Source organism: Coffea arabica, chromosome 11c (assembly GCF_036785885.1).
Source record: "Coffea arabica cultivar ET-39 chromosome 11c, Coffea Arabica ET-39 HiFi, whole genome shotgun sequence".
In the NCBI taxonomy this organism is placed as follows: Eukaryota; Viridiplantae; Streptophyta; class Magnoliopsida; order Gentianales; family Rubiaceae; genus Coffea; species Coffea arabica.
In genome coordinates, this window is record NC_092330.1 from 22,783,603 (window position 1) to 22,803,415 (window position 19,813).

The window sequence follows — 19,813 nt, forward strand, 5'->3', positions numbered from 1 at the left end:
GAGAGTTGCGCGACGAGGGAAAAAAAAATGGTGCAAATCAACAAGAAAAAAATTTAAAAGTAAATAAATAAAAGGATGAGGGGAAATTCTTGAATTGACGCTTAAAATGAATTCGGGTCCAGAAAAGCAACACTGCTTCACAGGACGGGACAGTTTAAAAGAATAAAGCGAAAGGAACATGGCGGGTGCGATCATACCAGCACTAATGCACCAGATCCCATCAGAACTCCGAAGTTAAGCGTGCTTGGGCGAGAGTAGTACTAGGATGGGTGACCCCCTGGGAAGTTCTCGTGTTGCACCCCTCCCTTTTTTGTTTCGAAATCCAAATTTCCCCTTCGTTCTTTATGCTGTAGTAATTTAGCTCCGTCGGAACGATTGCTTTATATTTTGCTTCTTATCGAAGCATGAAGGCGAATCTGAAGGCGCGAGACAAGTCAGGAACGGTACGGCTGGATCGAAGCCCGGATCGTCGGTCAAAGTTGTCGGCGCAAATGTATAAGCGCAAGCGTGAAGGATCAATTTCAGGATAATTGAGAGGTGGGCGACGAGGGAAAAAAAAGGTGCAAAGCAACAAGAAAAAAATATAAAAGTAAATAAATAAAAGGATGAGAAGAAATTCATGAATTGACGCTTAGAATGAATTCGGGTCCAGAAAAGCCAAACTGCTTCACAGGACGTGGCAGTTTAAAAGAATAAAGCGAAAGGAACATGGCGGGTGCGATCATACCAGCACTAATGCACCGGATCCCATCAGAACTTCGAAGTTAAGCGTGCTTGGGCGACAGTATTACTAGGATGGGTGACCCTAGGCCGGTCAACGGGTCGGGTCTACACCCGGATCCGGATCGGATCCCTGAAATTTTTGCGGGTATAGGTAGGGATTTAATTCCGTTATCCGGATCCGGATCCGTTTTTTCAAACAAAAAAACGGGTCGAATACGGAATATAGTATTCCGACCCGTATTAGATCCGGATCCGGATATAAATGATTTAATAATTTATAAAAAATATATATTATCAATATAATTTGATTAGGATGATGTATTTGAGTAAAATCAATTTGATTTATTTTCTTATTTGGTTTTTTCTTTGCATTAGTTAGAAATTAGTTTACAAATATATCTTTTTCTCTTTTTTGTTAGAAATTATAAATTTTGGCAAATTTGTTCGGGTAGACCCGACCCGGATCCGAGACTCGCCGGGTCCGGATCCGGAACACCGAATAAAAGACCCGTCGGGTAAACGGGTCGGATCCGGGTCCGGGTCCAGAATAATGAATTCCGGCCCGGACCCGGCCCGTTGACACCCCTAGGTGACCCCCTGGGAAATCCTCGTGTTGCACCCCTCCCTTTTTTGTTTCGAAATCCAAATTTCCCCTTCGTTCTTTATGCTGTAGTAATTTAGCTCCGTCGGAACGATTGCTTTATATTTTGCTTCTCATCGAAGCATGAAGGCGGATCTGAAGGCGCGAGACAAGTCAGGAACGGTACGGCTGGATCGAAGCCCGGATCGTCGGTCAAAGTTGTCGGCGCAAATGTATAAGCGCAAGCGTGAAGGATCAATTTCAGGATAATTGAGAGTTGCGCGACGAGGGAAAAAAAAATGGTGCAAATCAACAAGAAAAAAATTTAAAAGTAAATAAATAAAAGGATGAGGGGAAATTCTTGAATTGACGCTTAAAATGAATTCGGGTCCAGAAAAGCCACACTGCTTCACAGGACGGGGCAGTTTAAAAGAATAAAGCGAAAGGAACATGGCGGGTGCGATGATACCAGCACTAATGCATTGGATCCCATCAGAACTCCGAATTTAAGCGTGCTTGGGCGAGAGTAGTACTAGGATGGGTGACCCCCTGGGAAGTCCTCGTGTTGCACCCCTCCCTTTTTTGTTTCGAAATCCAAATTTCCCCTTCGTTCTTTATGCTGTAGTAATTTAGCTCCGTCGGAACGATTGCTTTATATTTTGCTTCTTATCGAAGCATGAATGCGGATCTGAAGGCGCGAGACAAGTCAGGAACGGTACGGCTGGATCGAAGCCCGGATCGTCGGTCAAAGTTGTCGGCGCAAATGTATAAGCGCAAGCGTGAAGGATCACTTTCAGGATAATTGAGAGTTGTGCGACGAGGGAAAAAAAAGGTGCAAAGCAACAAGAAAAAAATATAAAAGTAAATAAATAAAAGGATGAGAGGAAATTCATGAACTGACGCTTAGAATGAATTCGGGTCCAGAAAAGCCAAACTGCTTCACAGGACGTGGCAGTTTAAAAGAATAAAGCGAAAGGAACATGGCGGGTGCGATCATACCAGCACTAATGCACCGGATCCCATCAGAACTCCGAAGTTAAGCGTGCTTGGGCGACAGTAGTACTAGGATGGGTGACCCTAGGCCTGTCAACGGGTCGGGTCTAGACCCGGATCCGGATCGGATCCCTGAAATTTTTGCGGGTATGGGTACGGATTTAATTCCGTTAACCGGATCCGGATCCGTTTTTTCAAACAAAAAAACGGGTCGAATACGGAATATAGTATTCCGACCCGTATTAGACCCGGATCCGGATATAAATGATTTAATAATTTATAAAAAAAATATATTATCAATATAATTTGATTAGGATGATGTATTTGAGTAAAATCAATTTGATTTATTTTCTTATTTGATTTTTTCTTTGCATTAGCTAGAAATTTGTTTACAAATATATCTTTTTCTCTTTTTGTTAGAAATTATAAATTTTGGCAAATTTGTTCGGGTAGACCCGACCCGGATCCGAGACTCGCCGGGTCCGGATCCGGAACACAGAATAAAAGACCCGTCGGGTAAACGGGTCGGATCCGGGTCCGGGTCCGGAATAATGAATTCCGGCCCGGACCCGGCCCGTTGACACCCCTAGGTGACCCCCTGGGAAATATTCGTGTTGCACCCCTCCCTTTTTTGTTTCGAAATCCAAATTTCCCCTTCGTTCTTTATGCTGTAGTAATTTAGCTCCGTCGGAACGATTGCTTTTTATTTTGCTTCTCATCGAAGCATGAAGGCGGATCTGAAGGCGCGAGACAAGTCAGGAACGGTACGGCTGGATCGAAGCCCGGATCGTCGGTCAAAGTTGTCGGCGCAAATGTATAAGCGCAAGCGTGAAGGATCAATTTCAGGATAATTGAGAGTTGCGCGACGAGGGAAAAAAAAATGGTGCAAATCAACAAGAAAAAAATGTAAAAGTAAATAAATAAAAGGATGAGGGGAAATTCTTGAATTGACGCTTAAAATGAATTGGGGTCCATAAAAGCCACACTGCTTCACAGGACGGGGCAGTTTAAAAGAATAAAGCGAAAGGAACATGGCGGGTGCGATCATACCAGCACTAATGCACCGGATCCCATCAGAACTCCGAAGTTAAGCGTGCTTGGGCGAGAGTAGTACTAGGATGGGTGACCCCCTGGGAAGTCCTCGTGTTGCACCCCTCCCTTTTTTGTTTCGAAATCCAAATTTCCCCTTCGTTCTTTATGCTGTAGTAATTTAGCTCCGTCGGAACGATTGCTTTATATTTTGCTTCTTATCGAAGCATGAAGGCGGATCTGAAGGCGCGAGACAAGTCAGGAACGGTACGGCTGGATCGAAGCCCGGATCGTCGGTCAAAGTTGTCGGCGCAAATGTATAAGCGCAAGCGTGAAGGATCACTTTCAGGATAATTGAGAGTTGTGCGACGAGGGAAAAAAAAGGTGCAAAGCAACAAGAAAAAAATATAAAAGTAAATAAATAAAAGGATGAGAGGAAATTCATGAACTGACGCTTAGAATGAATTCGGGTCCAGAAAAGCCAAACTGCTTCACAGGACGTGGCAGTTTAAAAGAATAAAGCGAAAGGAACATGGCGGGTGCGATCATACCAGCACTAATGCACCGGATCCCATCAGAACTCCGAAGTTAAGCGTGCTTGGGCGACAGTAGTACTAGGATGGGTGACCCTAGGCCTGTCAACGGGTCGGGTCTAGACCCGGATCCGGATCGGATCCCTGAAATTTTTGCGGGTATGGGTACGGATTTAATTCCGTTAACCGGATCCGGATCCGTTTTTTCAAACAAAAAAACGGGTCGAATACGGAATATAGTATTCCGACCCGTATTAGACCCGGATCCGGATATAAATGATTTAATAATTTATAAAAAAAATATATTATCAATATAATTTGATTAGGATGATGTATTTGAGTAAAATCAATTTGATTTATTTTCTTATTTGGTTTTTTCTTTGCATTAGCTAGAAATTTGTTTACAAATATATCTTTTTCTCTTTTTGTTAGAAATTATAAATTTTGGCAAATTTGTTCGGGTAGACCCGACCCGGATCCGAGACTCGCCGGGTCCGGATCCGGAACACAGAATAAAAGACCCGTCGGGTAAACGGGTCGGATCCGGGTCCGGGTCCGGAATAATGAATTCCGGCCCGGACCCGGCCCGTTGACACCCCTAGGTGACCCCCTGGGAAATCCTCGTGTTGCACCCCTCCCTTTTTTGTTTCGAAATCCAAATTTCCCCTTCGTTCTTTATGCTGTAGTAATTTAGCTCCGTCGGAACGACTGCTTTTTATTTTGCTTCTCATCGAAGCATGAAGGCGGATCTGAAGGCGCGAGACAAGTCAGGAACGGTACGGCTGGATCGAAGCCCGGATCGTCGGTCAAAGTTGTCGGCGCAAATGTATAAGCGCAAGCGTGAAGGATCAATTTCAGGATAATTGAGAGTTGCGCGACGAGGGAAAAAAAAATGGTGCAAATCAACAAGAAAAAAATGTAAAAGTAAATAAATAAAAGGATGAGGGGAAATTCTTGAATTGACGCTTAAAATGAATTGGGGTCCATAAAAGCCACACTGCTTCACAGGACGGGGCAGTTTAAAAGAATAAAGCGAAAGGAACATGGCGGGTGCGATCATACCAGCACTAATGCACCGGATCCCATCAGAACTCCGAAGTTAAGCGTGCTTGGGCGAGAGTAGTACAAGGATGGGTGACCCCCTGGGAAGTCCTCGTGTTGCACCCCTCCCTTTTTTGTTTCGAAATCCAAATTTCCCCTTCGTTCTTTATGCTGTAGTAATTTAGCTCCGTCGGAACGATTGCTTTATATTTTGCTTCTTATCGAAGCATGAAGGCGGATCTGAAGGCGCGAGACAAGTCAGGAACGGTGCGGCTGGATCGAAGCCCGGATCGTCGGTCAAAGTTGTCGGCGCAAATGTATAAGCGCAAGCGTGAAGGATCACTTTCAGGATAATTGAGAGTTGTGCGACGAGGGAAAAAAAAGGTGCAAAGCAACAAGAAAAAAATATAAAAGTAAATAAATAAAAGGATGAGAGGAAATTCATGAACTGACGCTTAGAATGAATTCGGGTCCAGAAAAGCCAAACTGCTTCACAGGACGTGGCAGTTTAAAAGAATAAAGCGAAAGGAACATGGCGGGTGCGATCATACCAGCACTAATGCACCGGATCCCATCAGAACTCCGAAGTTAAGCGTGCTTGGGCGACAGTAGTACTAGGATGGGTGACCCTAGGCCTGTCAACGGGTCGGGTCTAGACCCGGATCCGGATCGGATCCCTGAAATTTTTGCGGGTATGGGTACGGATTTAATTCCGTTAACCGGATCCGGATCCGTTTTTTCAAACAAAAAAACGGGTCGAATACGGAATATAGTATTCCGACCCGTATTAGACCCGGATCCGGATATAAATGATTTAATAATTTATAAAAAAAATATATTATCAATATAATTTGATTAGGATGATGTATTTGAGTAAAATCAACTTGATTTATTTTCTTATTTGGTTTTTTCTTTGCATTAGCTAGAAATTTGTTTACAAATATATCTTTTTCTCTTTTTGTTAGAAATTATAAATTTTGGCAAATTTGTTCGGGTAGACCCGACCCGGATCCGAGACTCGCCGGGTCCGGATCCGGAACACAGAATAAAAGACCCGTCGGGTAAACGGGTCGGATCCGGGTCCGGGTCCGGAATAATGAATTCCGGCCCGGACCCGGCCCGTTGACACCCCTAGGTGACCCCCTGGGAAATCCTCGTGTTGCACCCCTCCCTTTTTTGTTTCGAAATCCAAATTTCCCCTTCGTTCTTTATGCTGTAGTAATTTAGCTCCGTCGGAACGATTGCTTTTTATTTTGCTTCTCATCGAAGCATGAAGGCGGATCTGAAGGCGCGAGACAAGTCAGGAACGGTACGGCTGGATCGAAGCCCGGATCGTCGGTCAAAGTTGTCGGCGCAAATGTATAAGCGCAAGCGTGAAGGATCACTTTCAGGATAATTGAGAGTTGTGCGACGAGGGAAAAAAAAGGTGCAAAGCAACAAGAAAAAAATATAAAAGTAAATAAATAAAAGGATGAGAGGAAATTCATGAACTGATGCTTAGAATGAATTCGGGTCCAGAAAAGCCAAACTGCTTCACAGGACGTGGCAGTTTAAAAGAATAAAGCGAAAGGAACATGGCGGGTGCGATCATACCAGCACTAATGCACCGGATCCCATCAGAACTCCGAAGTTAAGCGTGCTTGGGCGACAGTAGTACTAGGATGGGTGACCCTAGGCCTGTCAACGGGTCGGGTCTAGACCCGGATCCGGATCGGATCCCTGAAATTTTTGCGGGTATGGATACGGATTTAATTCCGTTAACCGGATCCGGATCCGTTTTTTCAAACAAAAAAACGGGTCGAATACGGAATATAGTATTCCGACCCGTATTAGACCCGGATCCGGATATAAATGATTTAATAATTTATAAAAAAAATATATTATCAATATAATTTGATTAGGATGATGTATTTGAGTAAAATCAATTTGATTTATTTTCTTATTTGGTTTTTTCTTTGCATTAGCTAGAAATTTGTTTACAAATATATCTTTTTCTCTTTTTGTTAGAAATTATAAATTTTGGCAAATTTGTTCGGGTAGACCCGACCCGGATCCGAGACTCGCCGGGTCCGGATCCGGAACACAGAATAAAAGACCCGTCGGGTAAACGGGTCGGATCCGGGTCCGGGTCCGGAATAATGAATTCCGGCCCGGACCCGGCCCGTTGACACCCCTAGGTGACCCCCTGGGAAATCTTCGTGTTGCACCCCTCCCTTTTTTGTTTCGAAATCCAAATTTCCCCTTCGTTCTTTATGCTGTAGTAATTTAGCTCCGTCGGAACGATTGCTTTTTATTTTGCTTCTCATCGAAGCATGAAGGCGGATCTGAAGGCGCGAGACAAGTCAGGAACGGTACGGCTGGATCGAAGCCCGGATCGTCGGTCAAAGTTGTCGGCGCAAATGTATAAGCGCAAGCGTGAAGGATCACTTTCAGGATAATTGAGAGTTGTGCGACGAGGGAAAAAAAAGGTGCAAAGCAACAAGAAAAAAATATAAAAGTAAATAAATAAAAGGATGAGAGGAAATTCATGAACTGACGCTTAGAATGAATTCGGGTCCAGAAAAGCCAAACTGCTTCACAGGACGTGGCAGTTTAAAAGAATAAAGCGAAAGGAACATGGCGGGTGCGATCATACCAGCACTAATGCACCGGATCCCATCAGAACTCCGAAGTTAAGCGTGCTTGGGCGACAGTAGTACTAGGATGGGTGACCCTAGGCCTGTCAACGGGTCGGGTCTAGACCCGGATCCGGATCGGATCCCTAAAATTTTTGCGGGTATGGGTAGGGATTTAATTCCGTTATCCGGATCCGGATCCGTTTTTTCAAACAAAAAAACGGGTCGGATACGGAATATAGTATTCCGACCCGTATTAGACCCGGATCCGGATATAAATGATTTAATAATTTATAAAAAATATATATTATCAATATAATTTGATTAGGATGATGTATTTGAGTAAAATCAATTTGATTTATTTTCTTATTTGGTTTTTTCTTTGCATTAGTTAGAAATTAGTTTACAAATATATCTTTTTCTCTTTTTTGTTAGAAATTATAAATTTTGGCAAATTTGTTCGGGTAGACCCGACCCGGATCCGAGACTCGCCGGGTCCGGATCCGAAACACCGAATAAAAGACCCGTCGGGTAAACGGGTCGGATCCGGGTCCGGGTCCAGAATAATGAATTCCGGCCCGGTCCCGGCACGTTGACACCCCTAGGTGACCCCCTGGGAAATCCTCGTGTTGCACCCCTCCCTTTTTTGTTTCGAAATCCAAATTTCCCCTTCGTTCTTTATGCTGTAGTAATTTAGCTCCGTCGGAACGATTGCTTTATATTTTGCTTCTCATCGAAGCATGAAGGCGGATCTGAAGGCGCGAGACAAGTCAGGAACGGTACGGCTGGATCGAAGCCCGGATCGTCGGTCAAAGTTGTCGGCGCAAATGTATAAGCGCAAGCGTGAAGGATCAATTTCAGGATAATTGAGAGTTGCGCGACGAGGGAAAAAAAAAATGGTGCAAATCAACAAGAAAAAAATGTAAAAGTAAATAAATAAAAGGATGAGGGGAAATTCTTGAATTGACGCTTAAAATGAATTCGGGTCCAGAAAAGCCACACTGCTTCACAGGACGGGGCAGTTTAAAAGAATAAAGCGAAAGGAACATGGCGGGTGCGATCATACCAGCACTAATGCACCGGATCCCATCAGAACTCCGAAGTTAAGCGTGCTTGGGCGAGAGTAGTACTAGGATGGGTGACCCCCTGGGAAGTCCTCGTGTTGCACCCCTCCCTTTTTTGTTTCGAAATCCAAATTTTCCCTTCGTTCTTTATGCTGTAGTAATTTAGCTCCGTCGGAACGATTGCTTTATATTTTGCTTCTTATCGAAGTATGAAGGCGGATCTGAAGGCGCGAGACAAGTCAGGAACGGTACGGCTGGATCGAAGCCCGGATCGTCGGTCAAAGTTGTCGGCGCAAATGTATAAGCGCAAGCGTGAAGGATCAATTTCAGGATAATTGAGAGTTGCGCGACGAGGGAAAAAAAAAATGGTGCAAATCAACAAGAAAAAAATGTAAAAGTAAATAAATAAAAGGATGAGGGGAAATTCTTGAATTGACGCTTAAAATGAATTCGGGTCCAGAAAAGCCAAACTGCTTCACAGGACGTGGCAGTTTAAAAGAATAAAGCGAAAGGAACATGGCGGGTGCGATCATACCAGCACTAATGCACCCGATCCCATCAGAACTCCAAAGTTAAGCGTGCTTGGGCGAGAGTAGTACTAGGATGGGAGACCCCCTGGGAAGTCCTCGTGTTGCACCCCTCCCTTTTTTGTTTCGAAATCCAAATTTTCCCTTCGTTCTTTATGCTGTAGTAATTTAGCTCCGTCGGAACGATTGCTTTATATTTTGCTTCTTATCGAAGTATGAAGGCGGATCTGAAGGCGCGAGACAAGTCAGGAACGGTACGGCTGGATCGAAGCCCGGATCGTCGGTCAATGTTGTCGGCGCAAATGTATAAGCGCAAGCATGAAGGATCAATTTCAGGATAATTGAGAGTTGCGCGACGAGGGAAAAAAAAATGGTGCAAATCAACAAGAAAAAAATGTAAAAGTAAATAAATAAAAGGATGAGGGGAAATTCTTGAATTGACGCTTAAAATGAATTCGGGTCCAGAAAAGCCACACTGCTTCACAGGACGGGGCAGTTTAAAAGAATAAAGCGAAAGGAACATGGCGGGTGCGATCATACCAGCACTAATGCACCAGATCCCATCAGAACTCCGAAGTTAAGCGTGCTTGGGCGAGAGTAGTACTAGGATGGGTGACCCCTGGGAAGTCCTCGTGTTGCACCCCTCCCTTTTTTGTTTCGAAATCCAAATTTCCCCTTCGTTCTTTATGCTGTAGTAATTTAGCTCCGTCGGAACGATTGCTTTATATTTTGCTTCTTATCGAAGCATGAAGGCGGATCTGAAGGCGCGAGACAAGTCAGGAACGGTACGGCTGGATCGAAGCCCGGATCGTCGGTCAAAGTTGTCGGCGCAAATGTATAAGCGCAAGCGTGAAGGATCACTTTCTGGATAATTGAGAGTTGTGCGACGAGGGAAAAAAAAGGTGCAAAGCAACAAGAAAAAAATATAAAAGTAAATAAATAAAAGGATGAGAGGAAATTCATGAACTGACGCTTAGAATGAATTCGGGTCCAGAAAAGCCAAACTGCTTCACAGGACGTGGCAGTTTAAAAGAATAAAGCGAAAGGAACATGGCGGGTGCGATCATACCAGCACTAATGCACCGGATCCCATCAGAACTCCGAAGTTAAGCGTGCTTGGGCGACGGTAGTACTAGGATGGGTGACCCTAGGCCTGTCAACGGGTCGGGTCTAGACCCGGATCCGGATCGGATCCCTGAAATTTTTGCGGGTATGGGTAGGGATTTAATTCCGTTATCCGGATCCGGATCCGTTTTTTCAAACAAAAAAACGGGTCGGATACGGAATATGGTATTCCGACCCGTATTAGACCCGGATCCGGATATAAATGATTTAATAATTTATAAAAAATATATATTATCAATATAATTTGATTAGGATGATGTATTTGAGTAAAATCAATTTGATTTATTTTCTTATTTGGTTTTTTCTTTACATTAGCTAGAAATTTGTTTACAAATATATCTTTTTCTCTTTTTTGTTAGAAATTATAAATTTTGGCAAATTTGTTCGGGTAGACCCGACCCGGATCCGAGACTCGCCGGGTCCGGATCCGGAACACAGAATAAAAGACCCGTCGGGTAAACGGGTCGGATCCGGGTCCGGGTCCGGAATAATGAATTCCGGCCCGGACCCGGCCCGTTGACACCCCTAGGTGACCCCCTGGGAAATCTTCGTGTTGCACCCCTCCCTTTTTTGTTTCGAAATCCAAATTTCCCCTTCGTTCTTTATGCTGTAGTAATTTAGCTCCGTCGGAACGATTGCTTTTTATTTTGCTTCTCATCGAAGCATGAAGGCGGATCTGAAGGCGCGAGACAAGTCAGGAACGGTACGGCTGGATCGAAGCCCGGATCGTCGGTCAAAGTTGTCGGCGCAAATGTATAAGCGCAAGCGTGAAGGATCAATTTCAGGATAATTGAGAGTTGCGCGACGAGGGAAAAAAAAATGGTGCAAATCAACAAGAAAAAAATGTAAAAGTAAATAAATAAAAGGATGAGGGGAAATTCTTGAATTGACGCTTAAAATGAATTGGGGTCCATAAAAGCCACACTGCTTCACAGGACGGGGCAGTTTAAAAGAATAAAGCGAAAGGAACATGGCGGGTGCGATGATACCAGCACTAATGCATTGGATCCCATCAGAACTCCGAATTTAAGCGTGCTTGGGCGAGAGTAGTACTAGGATGGGTGACCCCCTGGGAAGTCCTCGTGTTGCACCCCTCCCTTTTTTGTTTCGAAATCCAAATTTCCCCTTCGTTCTTTATGCTGTAGTAATTTAGCTCCGTCGGAACGATTGCTTTATATTTTGCTTCTTATCGAAGCATGAAGGCGAATCTGAAGGCGCGAGACAAGTCAGGAACGGTACGGCTGGATCGAAGCCCGGATCGTCGGTCAAAGTTGTCGGCGCAAATGTATAAGCGCAAGCGTGAAGGATCAATTTAAGGATAATTGAGAGTTGTGCGACGAGGGAAAAAAAAGGTGCAAAGCAACAAGAAAAAAATATAAAAGTAAAAAAATAAAAGGATGAGAGGAAATTCATGAATTGACGCTTAGACTGAATTCGGGTCCAGAAAAGCCAAACTGCTTCACAGGACGTGGCAGTTTAAAAGAATAGAGCGAAAGGAACATGGCGGGTGCGATCATACCAGCACTAATGCACCGGATCCCATCAGAACTTCGAAGTTAAGCGTGCTTGGGCGACAGTAGTACTAGGATGGGTGACCCTAGGCCGGTCAACGGGTCGGGTCTACACCCGGATCCGGATCGGATCCCTGAAATTTTTGCGGGTATGGGTAGGGATTTAATTCCGTTATCCGGATCCGGATCCGTTTTTTCAAACAAAAAAACGGGTCGGATACGGAATATAGTATTCCGACCCGTATTAGACCCGGATCCGGATATAAATGATTTAATAATTTATAAAAAATATATATTATCAATATAATTTGATTAGGATGATGTATTTGAGTAAAATCAATTTGATTTATTTTCTTATTTGGTTTTTTCTTTGCATTAGTTAGAAATTAGTTTACAAATATATCTTTTTCTCTTTTTTGTTAGAAATTATAAATTTTGGCAAATTTGTTCGGGTAGACCCGACCCGGATCCGAGACTCGCCGGGTCCGGATCCGGAACACCGAATAAAAGACCCGTCGGGTAAACGGGTCGGATCCGGGTCCGGGTCCAGAATAATGAATTCCGGCCCGGTCCCGGCACGTTGACACCCCTAGGTGACCCCCTGGGAAATCCTCGTGTTGCACCCCTCCCTTTTTTGTTTCGAAATCCAAATTTCCCCTTCGTTCTTTATGCTGTAGTAATTTAGCTCCGTCGGAACGATTGCTTTATATTTTGCTTCTTATCGAAGCATGAAGGCGGATCTGAAGGCGCGAGACAAGTCAGGAACGGTACGGCTGGATCGAAGCCCGGATCGTCGGTCAAAGTTGTCGGCGCAAATGTATAAGCGCAAGCGTGAAGGATCACTTTCAGGATAATTGAGAGTTGTGCGACGAGTGAAAAAAAAGGTGCAAAGCAACAAGAAAAAAATATAAAAGTAAATAAATAAAAGGATGAGAGGAAATTCATGAACTGACGCTTAGAATGAATTCGGGTCCAGAAAAGCCAAACTGCTTCACAGGACGTGGCAGTTTAAAAGAATAAAGCGAAAGGAACATGGCGGGTGCGATCATACCAGCACTAATGCACCGGATCCCATCAGAACTCCGAAGTTAAGCGTGCTTGGGCGACAGTAGTACTAGGATGGGTGACCCTAGGCCGGTCAACGGGTCGGGTCTACACCCGGATCCGGATCGGATCCCTGAAATTTTTGCGGGTATGGGTAGGGATTTAATTCCGTTATCCGGATTCGGATCCGTTTTTTCAAACAAAAAAACGGGTCGGATACGGAATATAGTATTCCGACCCGTATTAGACCCGGATCCGGATATAAATGATTTAATAATTTATAAAAAATATATATTATCAATATAATTTGATTAGGATGATGTATTTGAGTAAAATCAATTTGATTTATTTTCTTATTTGGTTTTTTCTTTGCATTAGTTAGAAATTAGTTTACAAATATATCTTTTTCTCTTTTTTGTTAGAAATTATAAATTTTGGCAAATTTGTTCGGGTAGACCCGACCCGGATCCGAGACTCGCCGGGTCCGGATCCGAAACACCGAATAAAAGACCCGTCGGGTAAACGGGTCGGATCCGGGTCCGGGTCCAGAATAATGAATTCCGGCCCGGTCCCGGCACGTTGACACCCCTAGGTGACCCCCTGGGAAATCCTCGTGTTGCACCCCTCCCTTTTTTGTTTCGAAATCCAAATTTCCCCTTCGTTCTTTATGCTGTAGTAATTTAGCTCCGTCGGAACGATTGCTTTATATTTTGCTTCTTATCGAAGCATGAAGGCGAATCTGAAGGCGCGAGACAAGTCAGGAACGGTACGGCTGGATCGAAGCCCGGATCGTCGGTCAAAGTTGTCGGCGCAAATGTATAAGCGCAAGCGTGAAGGATCAATTTCAGGATAATTGAGAGTTGGGCGACGAGGGAAAAAAAAGGTGCAAAGCAACAAGAAAAAAATATAAAAGTAAATAAATAAAAGGATGAGAAGAAATTCATGAATTGACGCTTAGAATGAATTCGGGTCCAGAAAAGCCAAACTGCTTCACAGGACGTGGCAGTTTAAAAGAATAAAGCGAAAGGAACATGGCGGGTGCGATCATACCAGCACTAATGCACCGGATCCCATCAGAACTTCGAAGTTAAGCGTGCTTGGGCGACAGTATTACTAGGATGGGTGACCCTAGGCCGGTCAACGGGTCGGGTCTACACCCGGATCCGGATCGGATCCCTGAAATTTTTGCGGGTATAGGTAGGGATTTAATTCCGTTATCCGGATCCGGATCCGTTTTTTCAAACAAAAAAACGGGTCGAATACGGAATATAGTATTCCGACCCGTATTAGACCCGGATCCGGATATAAATGATTTAATAATTTATAAAAAATATATATTATCAATATAATTTGATTAGGATGATGTATTTGAGTAAAATCAATTTGATTTATTTTCTTATTTGGTTTTTTCTTTGCATTAGTTAGAAATTAGTTTACAAATATATCTTTTTCTCTTTTTTGTTAGAAATTATAAATTTTGGCAAATTTGTTCGGGTAGACCCGACCCGGATCCGAGACTCGCCGGGTCCGGATCCGGAACACCGAATAAAAGACCCGTCGGGTAAACGGGTCGGATCCGGGTCCGGGTCCAGAATAATGAATTCCGGCCCGGACCCGGCCCGTTGACACCCCTAGGTGACCCCCTGGGAAATCCTCGTGTTGCACCCCTCCCTTTTTTGTTTCGAAATCCAAATTTCCCCTTCGTTCTTTATGCTGTAGTAATTTAGCTCCGTCGGAACGATTGCTTTATATTTTGCTTCTCATCGAAGCATGAAGGCGGATCTGAAGGCGCGAGACAAGTCAGGAACGGTACGGCTGGATCGAAGCCCGGATCGTCGGTCAAAGTTGTCGGCGCAAATGTATAAGCGCAAGCGTGAAGGATCAATTTCAGGATAATTGAGAGTTGCGCGACGAGGGAAAAAAAAATGGTGCAAATCAACAAGAAAAAAATTTAAAAGTAAATAAATAAAAGGATGAGGGGAAATTCTTGAATTGACGCTTAAAATGAATTCGGGTCCAGAAAAGCAACACTGCTTCACAGGACGGGACAGTTTAAAAGAATAAAGCGAAAGGAACATGGCGGGTGCGATCATACCAGCACTAATGCACCAGATCCCATCAGAACTCCGAAGTTAAGCGTGCTTGGGCGAGAGTAGTACTAGGATGGGTGACCCCCTGGGAAGTTCTCGTGTTGCACCCCTCCCTTTTTTGTTTCGAAATCCAAATTTCCCCTTCGTTCTTTATGCTGTAGTAATTTAGCTCCGTCGGAACGATTGCTTTATATTTTGCTTCTTATCGAAGCATGAAGGCGAATCTGAAGGCGCGAGACAAGTCAGGAACGGTACGGCTGGATCGAAGCCCGGATCGTCGGTCAAAGTTGTCGGCGCAAATGTATAAGCGCAAGCGTGAAGGATCAATTTCAGGATAATTGAGAGGTGGGCGACGAGGGAAAAAAAAGGTGCAAAGCAACAAGAAAAAAAAATAAAAGTAAATAAATAAAAGGATGAGAAGAAATTCATGAATTGACGCTTAGAATGAATTCGGGTCCAGAAAAGCCAAACTGCTTCACAGGACGTGGCAGTTTAAAAGAATAAAGCGAAAGGAACATGGCGGGTGCGATCATACCAGCACTAATGCACCGGATCCCATCAGAACTTCGAAGTTAAGCGTGCTTGGGCGACAGTAGTACTAGGATGGGTGACCCTAGGCCGGTCAACGGGTCGGGTCTACACCCGGATCCGGATCGGATCCCTGAAATTTTTGCGGGTATAGGTAGGGATTTAATTCCGTTATCCGGATCCGGATCCGTTTTTTCAAACAAAAAAACGGGTCGAATACGGAATATAGTATTCCGACCCGTATTAGACCCGGATCCGGATATAAATGATTTAATAATTTATAAAAAATATATATTATCAATATAATTTGATTAGGATGATGTATTTGAGTAAAATCAATTTGATTTATTTTCTTATTTGGTTTTTTCTTTGCATTAGCTAGAAATTTGTTTACAAATATATCTTTTTCTCTTTTTGTTAGAAATTATAAATTTTGGCAAATTTGTTCGGGTAGACCCGACCCGGATCCGAGACTCGCCGGGTCCGGATCCGGAACACAGAATAAAAGACCCGTCGGGTAAACGGGTCGGATCCGGGTCCGGGTCCGGAATAATGAATTCCGGCCCGGACCCGGCCCGTTGACACCCCTAGGTGACCCCCTGGGAAATCCTCGTGTTGCACCCCTCCCTTTTTTGTTTCGAAATCCAAATTTCCCCTTCGTTCTTTATGCTGTAGTAATTTAGCTCCGTCGGAACGATTGCTTTATATTTTGCTTCTCATCGAAGCATGAAGGCGGATCTGAAGGCGCGAGACAAGTCAGGAACGGTACGGCTGGATCGAAGCCCGGATCGTCGGTCAAAGTTGTCGGCGCAAATGTATAAGCGCAAGCGTGAAGGATCAATTTCAGGATAATTGAGAGTTGCGCGACGAGGGAAAAAAAAATGGTGCAAATCAACAAGAAAAAAATTTAAAAGTAAATAAATAAAAGGATGAGGGGAAATTCTTGAATTGACGCTTAAAATGAATTCGGGTCCAGAAAAGCCACACTGCTTCACAGGACGGGGCAGTTTAAAAGAATAAAGCGAAAGGAACATGGCGGGTGCGATCATACCAGCACTAATGCACCAGATCCCATCAGAACTCCGAAGTTAAGCGTGCTTGGGCGAGAGTAGTACTAGGATGGGTGACCCCCTGGGAAGTTCTCGTGTTGCACCCCTCCCTTTTTTGTTTCGAAATCCAAATTTCCCCTTCGTTCTTTATGCTGTAGTAATTTAGCTCCGTCGGAACGATTGCTTTATATTTTGCTTCTTATCGAAGCATGAATGCGGATCTGAATGCGCGAGACAAGTCAGGAACGGTACGGCTGGATCGAAGCCCGGATCGTCGGTCAAAGTTGTCGGCGCAAATGTATAAGCGCAAGCGTGAAGGATCACTTTCAGGATAATTGAGAGTTGTGCGACGAGGGAAAAAAAAGGTGCAAAGCAACAAGAAAAAAATATAAAAGTAAATAAATAAAAGGATGAGAGGAAATTCATGAACTGACGCTTAGAATGAATTCGGGTCCAGAAAAGCCAAACTGCTTCACAGGACGTGGCAGTTTAAAAGAATAAAGCGAAAGGAACATGGCGGGTGCGATCATACCAGCACTAATGCACCGGATCCCATCAGAACTCCGAAGTTAAGCGTGCTTGGGCGACAGTAGTACTAGGATGGGTGACCCTAGGCCTGTCAACGGGTCGGGTCTAGACCCGGATCCGGATCGGATCCCTGAAATTTTTGCGGGTATGGGTACGGATTTAATTCCGTTAACCGGATCCGGATCCGTTTTTTCAAACAAAAAAACGGGTCGAATACGGAATATAGTATTCCGACCCGTATTAGACCCGGATCCGGATATAAATGATTTAATAATTTATAAAAAAAATATATTATCAATATAATTTGATTAGGATGATGTATTTGAGTAAAATCAATTTGATTTATTTTCTTATTTGGTTTTTTCTTTGCATTAGCTAGAAATTTGTTTACAAATATATCTTTTTCTCTTTTTGTTAGAAATTATAAATTTTGGCAAATTTGTTCGGGTAGACCCGACCCGGATCCGAGACTCGCCGGGTCCGGATCCGGAACACAGAATAAAAGACCCGTCGGGTAAACGGGTCGGATCCGGGTCCGGGTCCGGAATAATGAATTCCGGCCCGGACCCGGCCCGTTGACACCCCTAGGTGACCCCCTGGGAAATATTCGTGTTGCACCCCTCCCTTTTTTGTTTCGAAATCCAAATTTCCCCTTCGTTCTTTATGCTGTAGTAATTTAGCTCCGTCGGAACGATTGCTTTTTATTTTGCTTCTCATCGAAGCATGAAGGCGGATCTGAAGGCGCGAGACAAGTCAGGAACGGTACGGCTGGATCGAAGCCCGGATCGTCGGTCAAAGTTGTCGGCGCAAATGTATAAGCGCAAGCGTGAAGGATCAATTTCAGGATAATTGAGAGTTGCGCGACGAGGGAAAAAAAAATGGTGCAAATCAACAAGAAAAAAATGTAAAAGTAAATAAATAAAAGGATGAGGGGAAATTCTTGAATTGACGCTTAAAATGAATTGGGGTCCATAAAAGCCACACTGCTTCACAGGACGGGGCAGTTTAAAAGAATAAAGCGAAAGGAACATGGCGGGTGCGATCATACCAGCACTAATGCACCGGATCCCATCAGAACTCCGAAGTTAAGCGTGCTTGGGCGAGAGTAGTACAAGGATGGGTGACCCCCTGGGAAGTCCTCGTGTTGCACCCCTCCCTTTTTTGTTTCGAAATCCAAATTTCCCCTTCGTTCTTTATGCTGTAGTAATTTAGCTCCGTCGGAACGATTGCTTTATATTTTGCTTCTTATCGAAGCATGAAGGCGGATCTGAAGGCGCGAGACAAGTCAGGAACGGTGCGGCTGGATCGAAGCCCGGATCGTCGGTCAAAGTTGTCGGCGCAAATGTATAAGCGCAAGCGTGAAGGATCACTTTCAGGATAATTGAGAGTTGTGCGACGAGGGAAAAAAAAGGTGCAAAGCAACAAGAAAAAAATATAAAAGTAAATAAATAAAAGGATGAGAGGAAATTCATGAACTGACGCTTAGAATGAATTCGGGTCCAGAAAAGCCAAACTGCTTCACAGGACGTGGCAGTTTAAAAGAATAAAGCGAAAGGAACATGGCGGGTGCGATCATACCAGCACTAATGCACCGGATCCCATCAGAACTCCGAAGTTAAGCGTGCTTGGGCGACAGTAGTACTAGGATGGGTGACCCTAGGCCTGTCAACGGGTCGGGTCTAGACCCGGATCCGGATCGGATCCCTGAAATTTTTGCGGGTATGGGTACGGATTTAATTCCGTTAACCGGATCCGGATCCGTTTTTTCAAACAAAAAAACGGGTCGAATACGGAATATAGTATTCCGACCCGTATTAGACCCGGATCCGGATATAAATGATTTAATAATTTATAAAAAAAATATATTATCAATATAATTTGATTAGGATGATGTATTTGAGTAAAATCAATTTGATTTATTTTCTTATTTGGTTTTTTCTTTGCATTAGCTAGAAATTTGTTTACAAATATATCTTTTTCTCTTTTTGTTAGAAATTATAAATTTTGGCAAATTTGTTCGGGTAGACCCGACCCGGATCCGAGACTCGCCGGGTCCGGATCCGGAACACAGAATAAAAGACCCGTCGGGTAAACGGGTCGGATCCGGGTCCGGGTCCGGAATAATGAATTCCGGCCCGGACCCGGCCCGTTGACACCCCTAGGTGACCCCCTGGGAAATATTCGTGTTGCACCCCTCCCTTTTTTGTTTCGAAATCCAAATTTCCCCTTCGTTCTTTATGCTGTAGTAATTTAGCTCCGTCGGAACGATTGCTTTTTATTTTGCTTCTCATCGAAGCATGAAGGCGGATCTGAAGGCGCGAGACAAGTCAGGAACGGTACGGCTGGATCGAAGCCCGGATCGTCGGTCAAAGTTGTCGGCGCAAATGTATAAGCGCAAGCGTGAAGGATCAATTTCAGGATAATTGAGAGTTGCGCGACGAGGGAAAAAAAAATGGTGCAAATCAACAAGAAAAAAATGTAAAAGTAAATAAATAAAAGGATGAGGGGAAATTCTTGAATTGACGCTTAAAATGAATTGGGGTCCATAAAAGCCACACTGCTTCACAGGACGGGGCAGTTTAAAAGAATAAAGCGAAAGGAACATGGCGGGTGCGATCATACCAGCACTAATGCACCGGATCCCATCAGAACTCCGAAGTTAAGCGTGCTTGGGCGAGAGTAGTACAAGGATGGGTGACCCCCTGGGAAGTCCTCGTGTTGCACCCCTCCCTTTTTTGTTTCGAAATCCAAATTTCCCCTTCGTTCTTTATGCTGTAGTAATTTAGCTCCGTCGGAACGATTGCTTTATATTTTGCTTCTTATCGAAGCATGA

General features: G+C 44.0%; 12 non-coding genes and 13 pseudogenes across 12 annotated transcripts; all 25 read left to right on the forward strand.

Annotated features, from left to right (window-relative positions):
- Window positions 1-183: 183 nt before the first annotated feature.
- LOC140017596 (5S ribosomal RNA) lies at window positions 184-302 on the forward strand. Its single transcript, XR_011823904.1, has one exon. It is a non-coding gene; the product is annotated as a 5S ribosomal RNA (ribosomal RNA).
- A 411-nt stretch (window positions 303-713) lies between these two features.
- Window positions 714-831, forward strand: LOC140020698 (5S ribosomal RNA; annotated as a pseudogene).
- Window positions 832-1,758: 927 nt separating this feature from the next.
- Window positions 1,759-1,877, forward strand: LOC140018169 (5S ribosomal RNA). The gene has a single exon (XR_011824471.1). It is a non-coding gene; the product is annotated as a 5S ribosomal RNA (ribosomal RNA).
- A 411-nt stretch (window positions 1,878-2,288) lies between these two features.
- Window positions 2,289-2,406, forward strand: LOC140018932 (5S ribosomal RNA; annotated as a pseudogene).
- Window positions 2,407-3,332: 926 nt separating this feature from the next.
- LOC140017163 (5S ribosomal RNA) lies at window positions 3,333-3,451 on the forward strand. The gene has a single exon (XR_011823476.1). It is a non-coding gene; the product is annotated as a 5S ribosomal RNA (ribosomal RNA).
- A 411-nt stretch (window positions 3,452-3,862) lies between these two features.
- Window positions 3,863-3,980, forward strand: LOC140018933 (5S ribosomal RNA; annotated as a pseudogene).
- Window positions 3,981-4,906: 926 nt separating this feature from the next.
- LOC140017803 (5S ribosomal RNA) lies at window positions 4,907-5,025 on the forward strand. Its single transcript, XR_011824109.1, has one exon. It is a non-coding gene; the product is annotated as a 5S ribosomal RNA (ribosomal RNA).
- A 411-nt stretch (window positions 5,026-5,436) lies between these two features.
- Window positions 5,437-5,554, forward strand: LOC140018934 (5S ribosomal RNA; annotated as a pseudogene).
- Window positions 5,555-6,478: 924 nt separating this feature from the next.
- LOC140018935 (5S ribosomal RNA) lies at window positions 6,479-6,596 on the forward strand (annotated as a pseudogene).
- Window positions 6,597-7,520: 924 nt separating this feature from the next.
- On the forward strand, window positions 7,521-7,638 carry LOC140018936 (5S ribosomal RNA; annotated as a pseudogene).
- Window positions 7,639-8,566: 928 nt separating this feature from the next.
- LOC140017164 (5S ribosomal RNA) lies at window positions 8,567-8,685 on the forward strand. The gene has a single exon (XR_011823477.1). It is a non-coding gene; the product is annotated as a 5S ribosomal RNA (ribosomal RNA).
- Window positions 8,686-9,099: 414 nt separating this feature from the next.
- Window positions 9,100-9,218, forward strand: LOC140018077 (5S ribosomal RNA). Its single transcript, XR_011824380.1, has one exon. It is a non-coding gene; the product is annotated as a 5S ribosomal RNA (ribosomal RNA).
- Window positions 9,219-9,631: 413 nt separating this feature from the next.
- LOC140018025 (5S ribosomal RNA) lies at window positions 9,632-9,749 on the forward strand. The gene has a single exon (XR_011824327.1). It is a non-coding gene; the product is annotated as a 5S ribosomal RNA (ribosomal RNA).
- Window positions 9,750-10,160: 411 nt separating this feature from the next.
- On the forward strand, window positions 10,161-10,278 carry LOC140018466 (5S ribosomal RNA; annotated as a pseudogene).
- A 927-nt stretch (window positions 10,279-11,205) lies between these two features.
- Window positions 11,206-11,324, forward strand: LOC140018170 (5S ribosomal RNA). The gene has a single exon (XR_011824472.1). It is a non-coding gene; the product is annotated as a 5S ribosomal RNA (ribosomal RNA).
- A 411-nt stretch (window positions 11,325-11,735) lies between these two features.
- On the forward strand, window positions 11,736-11,853 carry LOC140019766 (5S ribosomal RNA; annotated as a pseudogene).
- Window positions 11,854-12,778: 925 nt separating this feature from the next.
- Window positions 12,779-12,896, forward strand: LOC140018327 (5S ribosomal RNA; annotated as a pseudogene).
- A 925-nt stretch (window positions 12,897-13,821) lies between these two features.
- LOC140020699 (5S ribosomal RNA) lies at window positions 13,822-13,939 on the forward strand (annotated as a pseudogene).
- Window positions 13,940-14,866: 927 nt separating this feature from the next.
- LOC140017598 (5S ribosomal RNA) lies at window positions 14,867-14,985 on the forward strand. Its single transcript, XR_011823906.1, has one exon. It is a non-coding gene; the product is annotated as a 5S ribosomal RNA (ribosomal RNA).
- Window positions 14,986-15,396: 411 nt separating this feature from the next.
- Window positions 15,397-15,514, forward strand: LOC140019767 (5S ribosomal RNA; annotated as a pseudogene).
- Window positions 15,515-16,440: 926 nt separating this feature from the next.
- On the forward strand, window positions 16,441-16,559 carry LOC140017599 (5S ribosomal RNA). Its single transcript, XR_011823907.1, has one exon. It is a non-coding gene; the product is annotated as a 5S ribosomal RNA (ribosomal RNA).
- Window positions 16,560-16,970: 411 nt separating this feature from the next.
- Window positions 16,971-17,088, forward strand: LOC140018937 (5S ribosomal RNA; annotated as a pseudogene).
- A 926-nt stretch (window positions 17,089-18,014) lies between these two features.
- On the forward strand, window positions 18,015-18,133 carry LOC140017804 (5S ribosomal RNA). Its single transcript, XR_011824110.1, has one exon. It is a non-coding gene; the product is annotated as a 5S ribosomal RNA (ribosomal RNA).
- A 411-nt stretch (window positions 18,134-18,544) lies between these two features.
- On the forward strand, window positions 18,545-18,662 carry LOC140018938 (5S ribosomal RNA; annotated as a pseudogene).
- A 926-nt stretch (window positions 18,663-19,588) lies between these two features.
- LOC140017805 (5S ribosomal RNA) lies at window positions 19,589-19,707 on the forward strand. The gene has a single exon (XR_011824111.1). It is a non-coding gene; the product is annotated as a 5S ribosomal RNA (ribosomal RNA).
- Window positions 19,708-19,813: the final 106 nt, after the last annotated feature.